The sequence below is a fragment of the Canis lupus genome, chromosome X, assembly GCF_011100685.1.
Source record: "Canis lupus familiaris isolate Mischka breed German Shepherd chromosome X, alternate assembly UU_Cfam_GSD_1.0, whole genome shotgun sequence".
NCBI classification, from domain to species: Eukaryota; Metazoa; Chordata; class Mammalia; order Carnivora; family Canidae; genus Canis; species Canis lupus.
Window position 1 is genome coordinate 61848734 of NC_049260.1, and position 12432 is coordinate 61861165.

Below are 12432 nucleotides of genomic sequence, written 5' to 3' on the forward strand. Positions count from 1 at the left end.
ATGAACAAAACTTGAAAACAACTTAAATGTTAATCATGTGGTAGTTAAATAAGTTATGATATAAACATAGAAGTGAATTTTAGCTAGTAGTTTAACTGAAGTAGCTTGATAGGAGTTAAAAGCATCCAAAGAGGTGATTTTTAAAAATTGCAAAGAGGTGGTTTAAAAAATATATATTATGTTACAAATTATTCCAAAAAAACCTCACATATAATATTAGGCAAAACCATAGGAATTTGCCAACATTTTATTATTAAAATGGTAATTTTACATAATTCAATCTAATTACCATATATCTTATAGGTGCATTTATGTGTTTGTATATTCATAAAAGTAAATTCTAACAGGATACACATCATTAGGGATGGCAGACAGAGATAAATTTAGATTTATACTTAATATTTTAAACTTTTTACAAGGAGAATATATTACCATTTTATAGTTATTTTTTAAAAAAATTACCTCATTACATCTACTGAGTGGCAAAATTTTATGGACAAATCATATGGTAGAAAAGTTTTGGTGTAATTTTACATTGCTGTATTGTCCCCCTCCCCAAAATGATAAACTCTTGAGACTTCTTTGGCCTAAGAGTTTACTTCCAATGTACTTTTGATCTGTCTTTCCAATTGTAAACACATACAAGACATTATCTGAACTGGATGATATTTCCTAGGTAAATATCTTATTTTAAAGTAATAGTTATTGGGAATCATTCAAATGCTTTTTCTTCAAACTTGCAGTAATGTTTCATACATCTGAGGAAAGTCTCATATCAGTGGAGAAAATAAACTTTCAATAGGGCCTCATCTTCCCAAGTTCAGAATAATTGAACAAATTGTTGCTGGGTGAGAAGGAAGTGAACTTCAGAGTGAGTGAGTTATCTGCCGCTACCCAGGATTTGACTAAGCCCAACAATGCTCTCCACATTCTGACCTGTGCTGTCAATCACCAATCACCAATAACCCATTCTTACAATATAATTATAATATGTTCCCAGACATCAACATTTGGATATAATTTTCTGTGAGCTGTCATTTATCATTAGTTTGGAAATAAAGAGACTGTAAAGGATTTTTGATGTATTTTCCCTGCATTCCATATATTCTTGGGTTATGGAGAAGAAAGTTTCTTTCTTCTTTTATGGATAAGAAAGCTTCTCCTTTCTTTTACTTTTCTTTATTAAAGTGTAATGAATATATACTGTTATATTAGCTTCAGGCTTGCAAATATAATAATCCAACAATACTATATATTAATAAGTTTTCATTAATATATGTGTACCGTTTATCCTTGTTATCTATTTCACACATATCCCATCCACCTCCTTTATGGAAACCACAAGTTTATACAATTAAATACAGTTCTCTGTTTTTAAGAATCCGTTGTTTTGCTTGTCTCTTTTGTTTGTTTTTTTGTTTTCTTTCTTAAATTTCACATATGAGTGAAATAATGTGGTATATTGCTTTCTCTGACTGACTTGGTTAACATTATACCATCTAGGCCATCCATGTTATAGCAAGTGGCAAGATTTCATGCTTTTTATGGCTGAGTAAAATTCCATTATATTTATATATATCATAACTTGTTACCTTTTCATCTATAAATGGACACATGGGCAGCATCCATTTTTTGGCTATTGTAAATAATTATGTAATAAATATAGAAGTGCATATATTTTTTGAGCCACTATTTTTGTTTTCTTTTTTAAGACTTATTTATTTATTCATGAGACGAGAGAGAGAGAGAGAGAGAGGCAAAAACATAGGCAGAGGGAGAAGCAGACTCTTCGCAGGAGCCTGATGCGGGACTCAATCCCCAATCCTGGGATCACAACTCAAGCCAAAGGCAGCAGCCCAACAGCTGAGCCACCCAGGCGTCCCTACTTTTGTTTTCTTACCGTAAATATCCAATAGTGGAATGGCAGGACTTTACAGTAGCTCTATTTTTTTACATTTTTAAATTCTAACTTAGTTAAGAAACCTAGAGTGTTATATAGTTTCAGATGTACAATATAGTGATTCAACAGTTTCATACATCACACTGTTCTCATCTCCATAAGTGCACTCCTTAATCTCCATCACCTATTTAAACTATCCCCCTGCCAGCCTCCCTTCTGGTAGCTGTCAGTTTGACCTCCATAGTTAAAAGTCTACTTTTTATTTTTTCTATTTTCCCCCTATGATCATTGGTTTTATTTGTTAAATTTAACATATATGTGAAATAAAATGTTGTCTTTCTCTGACTGATTTATTTCACTTAACATAATACTCTTTAGCTTCACCCACATCGTTGCAAATGGCAAGATATATATACACACACATATATATATACCAAATGAAATCTTGTCATATATATATATATATATATATATATATATACCAAATGAAATCTTGCCATATATATATATATATATACCAAATGAACAAGAGTTTACAAATATTCTTTCTCAGTTTCTATTTTGCCATTTCCTTCTTTTAACAAGGTCATTCACAGAGCAAAAGATTATATTTTGATGACTCCAATTTATCAGATTTTCCTCTAAGAAGCATGCCATTTTTGTATAATTTCTAAGCTTCTGCCTAGCCTGAGATAGTGGTTTTTTTTAACTTTCAAATTTTTATATTTACATTTATTTTGGTGATCCACTTTTTAAAATTTATAAGTCTTTATTTAAACTCCAGATATTCACATACAGTAATATTAATTTCAGGTGAACAATATAGTGATTCTACACTTCCATACAACACCCAGGGCTCATCACAAGTGCACTACTTTATCCCCACAATGTATTTAATTCATCTCTCAGCCCCATTCCTCTGGTAAGCACATTTTTCTCTATGATTAAGAGTCTGTTTCTTTGTTTGCCTCCTCGTCTCCTTTTACTCCATTTGCTAGTTCATTTTATTTCTAAATTCCACATATGAGTGAAGTGATATATTTATCTTTCTCTCACTGACTCATTTCACTTAGCATAATATTTTATAGCTCTATCAATTGCATTGAAAATGGCAATATTTAATTTTTTAAAAAGTTTATATTACATGCATAAACCATATCTTCCTCATCCATTCATCAGTCCATGGACAGTTGGGCTATTTCCACAATTTGGCTAGTATAGATAATACTGCTCTAAATACCAGGGTGCATGTATCCCTTTGAATTCATATTTTTGTATTCTTTAGGTAAATACATCATAGTGAAATTGATGGATCATGGATTAGTTGTATTTTTAAATTTGAGGAAACTCCATATTGTTTTCCATAGTGGCAGCACCAGTTTACATTTGCAACAAGAGCATGTGTGTGCCTTTTCCCCAAATCCTCACCAAAATCTTTTGTTTCCTGGGGAGGAGAGGAGAAAAGTATGGGTTCAAACTTAAAGGACCATCGACTTAACACAGACTGCTATATGCAGAAGAGGTTATACACAAAACTAATGGTAACCATATATCAAAAACTGCCAATAAATATGCAAAGATTAAAGAGAAAGAAATCTAAATATATCACTAAAGGAAAACAGCAAAAAATGAAAGACAGAAAAAAAAGAAAAGATTAGATAAAATATTCAGAAACAACCAAAAACAAGTAGTAAAATGGCAATAAATACATATATCAATAAATACTTTGAAAGAAAATGGACAAAGGCACCAATAATAAGACACAGGATGGTGGAATTGATGAATAAGCATGACCATGTATATACTTCCTGCAAGAGACCCATTTTAGATTTAAAGACACCAACAGATTGGTAGTGAGGGGATAGAGAAACATCTATCATGATAATGGATGTCAAAAGAAAGCTACAGTAGCAATACTTAAATTACACAAAATTGACTTGAAAACAAAGACTGCAACAAAAGACAAAAAAAGATACTTAATAATTAAAAGGGTACACTCCACAAAGAAGATATAACAATTTTAGATATGTATGTACCCAATATAGGAGTATCCAAATACTTAAAACAGTAAAGAAATAAAAGAACTGTTCAACAGTAATACAATAATAGTAGAAAACTTTAACACCTCACGTACATAAATGTACAGATCATCTAAAGAAAATCAAAGAGACAATGGCTTTGAATGACACACTGGAAAAGATGGATTTAACAGATATAATCAGAACATTCCACCCTAAAACAACAGAATGCATATTCAGGTGCACATGGAATGTTATCTAGAATAGATCACATATGACACTGCACACCAACCTCAACAAATCCAAGAATCGAAGTCATACAATACACAATTTCTAAAATACAATGCTATGAAACTGGAAGTTAAATACAACATTGTGGGTCCACACCTCAGGAGTCCCTAAAGTTTTGGAGTTTTGAAACTCAGTCATGTGCCGGAGATAAAAAATACTTGGTTACGGGCCAGGTGAAAACAGAGTTGTGATGGGAAAAGGGGAGATAAGAGTGATTGATGGCTTTTCTGTGAGAACTTAGTGAAGGGTGCTGCTTCTGAATTTTCAGCTGTAGGGCTAGAGAGCAGGGTGCAACCATATTCATCCCACCTGAAAATGATGAAAGCATTCAGGAAGCAAGATAGCATCACCTATTGGAGTCTGAAACTGCTTACATAGATCAATGCACTGCCCATTGGAGGCACATTTCGACTTGGTCAAATCCAACTGAGAATAGTGCAGAAGGCCCCTCCCACAGAAGACATGCACAAACAAACATATAGACATATATGTTTTGCTTTCTTTCTTATTTTTTCTATATTTTTTATTGAAGTTTGAATTGACAACATATAGAATAACACCCAGTGCTCGGCCCGTCAAGTGCTCCCCTCTGTGCCTGTCACCCAGTCACCCCATCCACCCGACAACCTCCCCTTCCACTACCCCTTGTTCATTTCCCAGAGTTAGGAGTCTCTCATGATCAGTCACCCGCTCTGATATTTCCCACTCTTTTTCTCTCCTTTCCCCTTTGATTCCCTTCGCTATTTTTAATATTCCCTGAATGAACGAAACCATATATTTGTCCTCCGATTGACGGACTTCACTCAAAATAATACCCTTCAGTACTATGGACATTGAAGCATATGGTGGGTATTCATCATTTCTAATAGCTGAGTAATATTCCATTGTATATATAGACTACATTTTCTTTATCCATTCTTCCTTTGATGGACACCGAGGCTCCTTCCACAGTTTGGCTATTGTAGACATTGCTGCTATAAACATTGGGGTGCAGGTGTCTCGGGTTTTCACTGCATCTGTATCTTTGGGGTAATCCCCAATAGTGCAAGTGCTGGGTCGTAGGATAGCTCTATTTTAAAATCTTTGAGAAACCTGCACACAGTTTTGCAGAGTGGCTGTACCAGGTCACATTCCCACCAAAAGTGCAAGAGGGTTCCCTTTTCTCCATATTCTCTCCAACATTTGTTGTTTCCTGTCTTGTTAATTTTCCCCATTCTCACTGGTGTGAGGTGATATCTCACTGTGGTTTCGATTTGCATTTCCCTCATGGCCAGTGATGCGGAGCATTTTCTCATGTGCTTGTTGCCCACGTATATGTCTTCTTTGGTGAAATGTCTGTTCATGTCTTTTGTCCATTTCATGATTGGATTGTTTGTTTCTTTGCTGTAGAGTTTAATAAGTTCTTTATAGATCCTGGATACTAGCTTTTGTCTGATATGTCATTTGCAAATATCTTCTCCCATTTTATAGGTTGTATTTTAGTATTGTTGACTGTTTCTTTTGCTGTGAAGAAGCGTTTGATCTTGATTAAGTCCCAATAGTTCATTATTGCTTTTGTTTCCCTTGCCTTCATAGATGTATCTTGCAAGAAGTTGCTGTGGCCAAGCTCAGAAAGGGTGTTGACTCTGTTCTCTAGGATTTTGATGGATTCTTGTCTCAGAATTAGGTCTCTCATCCATTTTGAGTTTATCTTTGTGGATGGTGTAAGAGAATGGTCTAGTTTCATTCTTCAGCATATGGCTGTCCAATTTTCTCAACACCATTTAATGAAGAGACTGTCCTTTTTCCAGTGGATAGTCTTCCTGCTTTGTCGAATATTAGTTGACAAAAGAGTTGAGGGCCCATTTCTGGATTCTCTATTCTGTTCCACTGATCTATGTGTCTGTGTTTGTGCCAGTACCACACTCTCTTGATAATCACAGCTTTTTAGTACAGCTTGAAATCCGGCATTGTGATGCCCCCAGCTATGGTTTTCTTTTTCAATATTCCCCTGGCTATTTGAGGTCTTTTCTGATTCCACACAAATCTTAAGATGATTTGTTCCAACTCTCTGAAGAGAGTCCATGGTATTTTGATAGGGATTGGATAAAATGTGCAAATAGCCCTGGGTAGCATTGGCATTTTCACAATATTAATTCTTCCACTCCATGAGCATGGAATATTTTTCCATCTCTTTGTATCTTCCTCAATTTCTTTCCGAAGTGTTCTGTAGTTTTTAGGGTACAGATCCTTTACCTCTTTGGTTAGCTATATTTCTAGGTATCTTATGCTTTGGGGAATAATTGTAAATGTGATTGACCCCTTAATTTCTCTTTATTCAGCCTCCTTTCAGTGTATAGAAATGCTATTGATTTCTGGGCATTGATTTTGTACCCTGTCACACTGCCAAATTGCTGTATGAGTTCTAGCAATCTTGGGGTGGAGATGTGCGGGTTTTCTATGTACAGTATCATGTCATCTGCAAAGAGGGAGATTTTGATTTCTTCTTTGCCAATTTGAATGTCTTTTATTTCTTGTTTTTGTCTGATTGCTGAGGCTAGGACTTCTAATACTATGTTGTAGAGCAGTGGTGATAGTGGACATCCCTGTCTTGTTCCTGATCTTAGGGGAAAGGCTCTCACCATTTCCTCATTGAGAATATTTGCTCTGGGCATTTCATAGAAGGCTTTTAAGATGCTGAGGAATGTTTCCTCTATCCGTACTCTGAAGAGTTTTGATCAGGATTGGATGCTGTATTTTGTCAAATGCTTTCTCTACATCTATTGAGAGGATCATGCGGTTCTTGTTTTTTCTCTTGTTGATATCTATCACGTTGATTGTTTTATGAGTGCTGAATCAGCTTTGCATCCTGCAGATAAATCCCACTTGGTCATGGTGAATAATCTTCTAAATCTTATGCCGTGTTGAAGTTTCCCAGTATACGTGTATTATTATCTAAGTATGTCTTTACTTTGGATAATTGATTGATATACTTGGCAGTTCCCACATTAGGGGTTTAAATATTCATGATTTTAGGTCTCCCTGTTGCATAGACCCTTTTTGTATGATATAGTGTCCCTCTTGATCTCTTACTACAGTCTTTTGCATGAACTTTAATTTATGAGGATGGCTACTCCTGCTTTCTTTTGCGGACCATTTGATTGGTAGATTGTTCTCCAACCTTTCATTTTCAGGCTGGAGGTGTTCATACGTCTCAAATGAGTCTCTTGTAGACAGCAAATAGATGGGTCCTGCTTTTTTATCCACCCTGGATCCCTGCGTCTTTTGATGGGGTCATTTAGTCCTTTCATATTCAGAGTTACCATTGAAAGATATGAATTTAGGATCATCATAATACCTATTCAGTCTATGTTTTTGTGCTTTATTTCTTTGGGCATCCGCTTTCTTTTACAGCATCCCCCTTAATATTTCTTGTGGAGCTGGTTTGGTGGTCACATATTCTTTCAGTTTCTGCCTATCTTGGAAGCTTTTTCTCTCCTTCTAATCTGAATGAGACCCTGCCGGATAAAGTATTCTTGGCTGCATTTTCTTCTCATTTAAGACCCTGACTATATCTTGTCAGCCCTGTCTGGCCTGCCAGGTCTTTGTGGAGAGGCCTGTTCTTAATCTAATACTTCTCCTCATATAAGTTAAGAATCTCTTGTCTCTCAGTGACAATTTATGAATTGTCTCTTTATCTTTGGAATTTACAAGTTTTAGTATTAAATGTCGAGGTGTTGAATGGCATTTATTGATTTGGAAGGGACCTCTCTCTCTCCTGGAACTGAATTCCTGTTTCCCTCCCCAAATTAGGGACTTTCCCAATTATGATTTGTTCAAATATGCTTTCTGGCCCTCTGGCCCTCTCGGTGTTCTCTGGAACCCCCAATTAAACATAGATTTTTTCCTTCTGAGGCTGTCATTTATTTCCTGTAGCCTTTCCTCATGGTCTTTTACTTGTTTTTCTCTTTTTTCCTCAGCTTCCTTCCTTGCCATCAATTTGTCTTCTATGCTACTCACTCGTTCTTCTACCTCATTAACCCTCATTGTTTGGACCTCCAGTTTGGATTGCAACTCATTTAATTGATTTTTAATTTCGGTCTGATTAGATCTAAATTCTGCAGTCATGAAGTCTCTTCATTCCTTTATGCTTTTTTCCAGAGTCACCAGTAGGTTTGTAATTGTGCTTCTGAATTGGCTTTCTGACATTGAATATTAACCCAAATTCTGTAACTCTGTGGGAGAGAATACTGTCTGATTCCTTCTTTTGTGGTGAGTTCTTCTTTCTAGTCATTTTGCTCAGTGCAGTTGCATGTATGAGTGGGCTGAGTTAAGAATATCAACCATGACCTAAGTAAATTTCACCCTAGATGATTCTTGTTAGGTCTGAAAACCCTTCTATCTGTAGTGTTCCAGTTGTCCTTTCTTTAAGTCTCAGGTTTTATGCATAGGTTTTCAGTATAGCTTGAAAGTAATCTAGGTAAGTTGGTGTGGACAGGTGAGTTGAGGACCCTACTCCTCCGTCATCTTCTCATCTCCCCCTCCCTCCCCGTTTCTTATTTTGGGATCTAATTTCTGTTTGCAATTAAACCAAAACACATAAGGGCCTTGTCTTTCTTTCCTTCTTTCTTTTTTTTAAGATTTTATTTATTTATTCATGATAAACACACACACACACACACACAGAGGCAGAGACACAGGCAGAGGGAGAAGCAGGTACCATGCAGGGAGCCCGATGTGGGATTCAATCCTGCGTCTCCAGGATTACACCCTGAGCTAAAGGCAGCACTAAACTGCTGAGCCACCCAGGCTGCCCTCTTTCCTTATTTCTTTCTTCCCTCCTTTCTTTTGGTTTGTTTTTTGGTATTTTTCATGTTGCTCCTGTTATTATTATTTTTTTCTTCTTTTCTTTTCTTAACAAAATGCCTAGATAGAGAATTTCAGTCTAGAAGAAGAATAGGATGTAGTCCTCACAGCCAAGGATTTAATCAATACAGATACAAGTAAGGTGTCTAAATTAGAATTTAAAACAATTATTACACTAGCTGGGCTTTAAAAAAAAGCATAGAAGATAGTACACAATCCCTTACTGTAGAGAGAAAAGAACTAAAATCTAATCAGTCTGAGATTAAAAATGCTGTTACGGAGCTGACGTCCCAAGTGGAGGTCATAAAAATGAGCGTGAATGAAGGAGAAGAACAAATCAATGATATAGATGAAAAAATGAAAAATAAGGAAGCTGGAAAGAAGACGGATAGAAAACTGTTAGATCACAAAGACAGACTTAAAGAACTCGGCTATTTATTTTTGTTTAAATATTTTATTTATTTATGAGAGAGAGAGAGAGAGAGAGAGAGAGAGTTGGAGACACAGGCAGAGGGAGAAGCAGGCTCCATGCAGGGAGCCCGATGTGGGACTCAATCCCGAGTCTCCAGGATCAGGCCCTGGGCCAAGGGCAGGCACTAAACCGCTGATCCACCCGGGCTGCCCCCTCGGCAATTTATTAAAGCAAAAATAATATCATTATTATAAGAGTCCCTAAAGAAGAAGAGTGAGTAAAAGGTGCAGAAGGCTTACTTAAACAAATTAAAACTGAGCACTTTCCTAATATTGGGAAAGAAACAGTCATTTAAGACCAGGAGGCACAGAGAAATCCCCTCAATGTCAACAAAAAAATAGATCGACACCTCAAAATGTTATAGTGAAATTTGCAAATTACAAAGATAATGAGAAAATCCTGAAAGCAGCTCTGGAGAAGATGTCCTTAACCTACAAGAGTAGACACTTTATACTGGGAGTACATCTGTCCACAGAGATCTGTCAGACTAGAAAGGACTGGCATGGTATATTCTATATGCTAAATGAGAAAATTATGCAGCCAAGAATACCTTCTCCAGCAAGGCTGTCATTCAGAATAAAAAAAAGAGATAAAGAGGTTCCAAGACAAACCTTGTATCAGACAAATTGGATTTTGAAACAAGACTATAATAAAAGATGAAGAAGGACAATATATCATAATAAAGGAACCTATCCAAGACCTAACAACTTTAAATATATATATATATATACATATATATGTATATATATATATATAGAGAGAGATAATATATATATAGAGAGAGAAATATATGATATAAATATACATTGTAATATACAATATAATATAATTTACTATTATAAATATTCATATATTTTCCCCAAGAAAGAGAGCTGTGAAATATTTAAATACATAACAAAATTAAAGAAATTCACTGGTAATAATAGATAAGAGTAGGGGGCTTTAACTACCCTTTAACAGCAACGGACAGATCATCTAAGCAGAAGATGAACAAGGAAGTAAGGGCTTTGAAAGACACACTGGACCGGATTGACTTATAACAAATATTTAAAGAGCATTTCATCCTAAAGCAGCAGAATACACATTCTTTTCAAGTGCACAGAGACATTCTCCAGAATAGATCACATACTGGGTCATAATCATGTCTCAAACAGTACAAAAAGATTGAGATCATATCATGCATATTTTCAGACCTCAATCCTATGAAACTTGAAGTCAACCACTACAAAAAATTTGAGAGGACCACAAATACATAGAACTTAAACTTTATGCTACTAAGGAAGGAATGGGTCAACCATAAAATTTAAGAATTAAAAAAAACATGGCAGCAAATGAAAATGAAGACATGAAAGTCCAAAACTTTTGGAATGCAGCAAAGGTGGTCCTAAGAGGGAAGTATATATAGTACAGGTGTCTCTCAAGAATCAAGAAAAGTCTCAAATAAAAACCTAAACTTTAACCTAAAGGAGCTAGAAAAAAAGTAAACTTAATAAATGCTAAAATAAGCAGAAGGGAGATAATAAAGATTAGAAATGAATGATATAGAAATCACAAAAAGTAGAACATATCAATGAAACTAGGAGCTGTTTCTTTGAAAGAATTAACAAGATTGATAGGCAGACTCACCAAAAAATAAAGAGAAAGGACCCAATTAATAAAATCATGAATGAAAAAGGAGAGATCACAACTAACACCAAAGAAATACACACAACTATAAGAGAGTATTATAAGCAATTATATGCCAACAAATTACGCAATCTGGAAGAAATGGATAAATTCTTAGAAACATACCACCTCACAGCAATGAGAATGGTGAAAATTAGCAAGACAGGAAACAACAAATGTTGGAGAGGATGTGGAGAAAGGGGAACCCTCTTGCACTGTTGGTGGGAATGTGAAATGGTACAGCCACTCTGAAAAACTGTGTGGAGTTTCCTCAAAGAGTTAAAAATAGAGCTACCCTACGACCCAGCAAATGCACTGCTGGGGATTTAGCCCAAAGATACAGATGCAGTGAAACGCCGGGACACCTGCACCCCGATGTGTATAGCAGCAATGTCCACAATAGCCAAACTGTGGAAGGAGCCTCGGTGTCCATCGAAAGATGGAATGGATAAAGAAGATGTGGTTTGTGTATACAATGGAATATTACTCAGCCATTAGAAATGACAAATACCCACCATTTGCTTCGAAGTGGATAGAACTGGAGGGTATTATGCTGAGTGAAATAAGTCAATCGGAGAAGGACAAACATTATATTGTTTCATTTATTTGGGGAATATAAAAAGTAGTGAAAGGGATTAAAAGGGAAAGGAGAGAAAAAGAGTGGGAAATATCAGAGAGGGTGACAGAACATGAAGGAATCCTAACTCTGGGAAATAAGAAAGGGGTAGTAGAAGGGGAAGTTGTCGGGGGGATGGTGTTACTGGGTGACAGGCACTGAGGGGGCACTTGACAGGATGAGCACTGGGTGTTACACTATATGTTGGCAAATAAAACTCCAATAAAAAATATACAAAAAAGGAAACATGTAAACCACCAAAATTGAAACACAAAGAAATAGAAAACCTGAACAGATTGAAAACCAGCAAAGACATTGAGGCAGTAATGAAATCTCCCAACAAAGAAGAGTGCAGGGCCAGATTGCTTCCCAGGGGAATACTACCAAACAGATATGGAAGAGTTAATACAGATTCTGAAACTGTTCCAAAAAATAGAAAAGGAAGGAAATTTTCCAAACTCATTCTATGAGGCCAGCATTACCTTGATCTCAAAACCAGACAGATCCAAGTAAAAGGGAGAATTACAGACCAAAATCCCTGATGAATATGGATGTAAAAATTCTCACCAAAATACTAGTTAATAGGTTCCTACAGTACATTAAAAGGATATTTATCATGACTGAG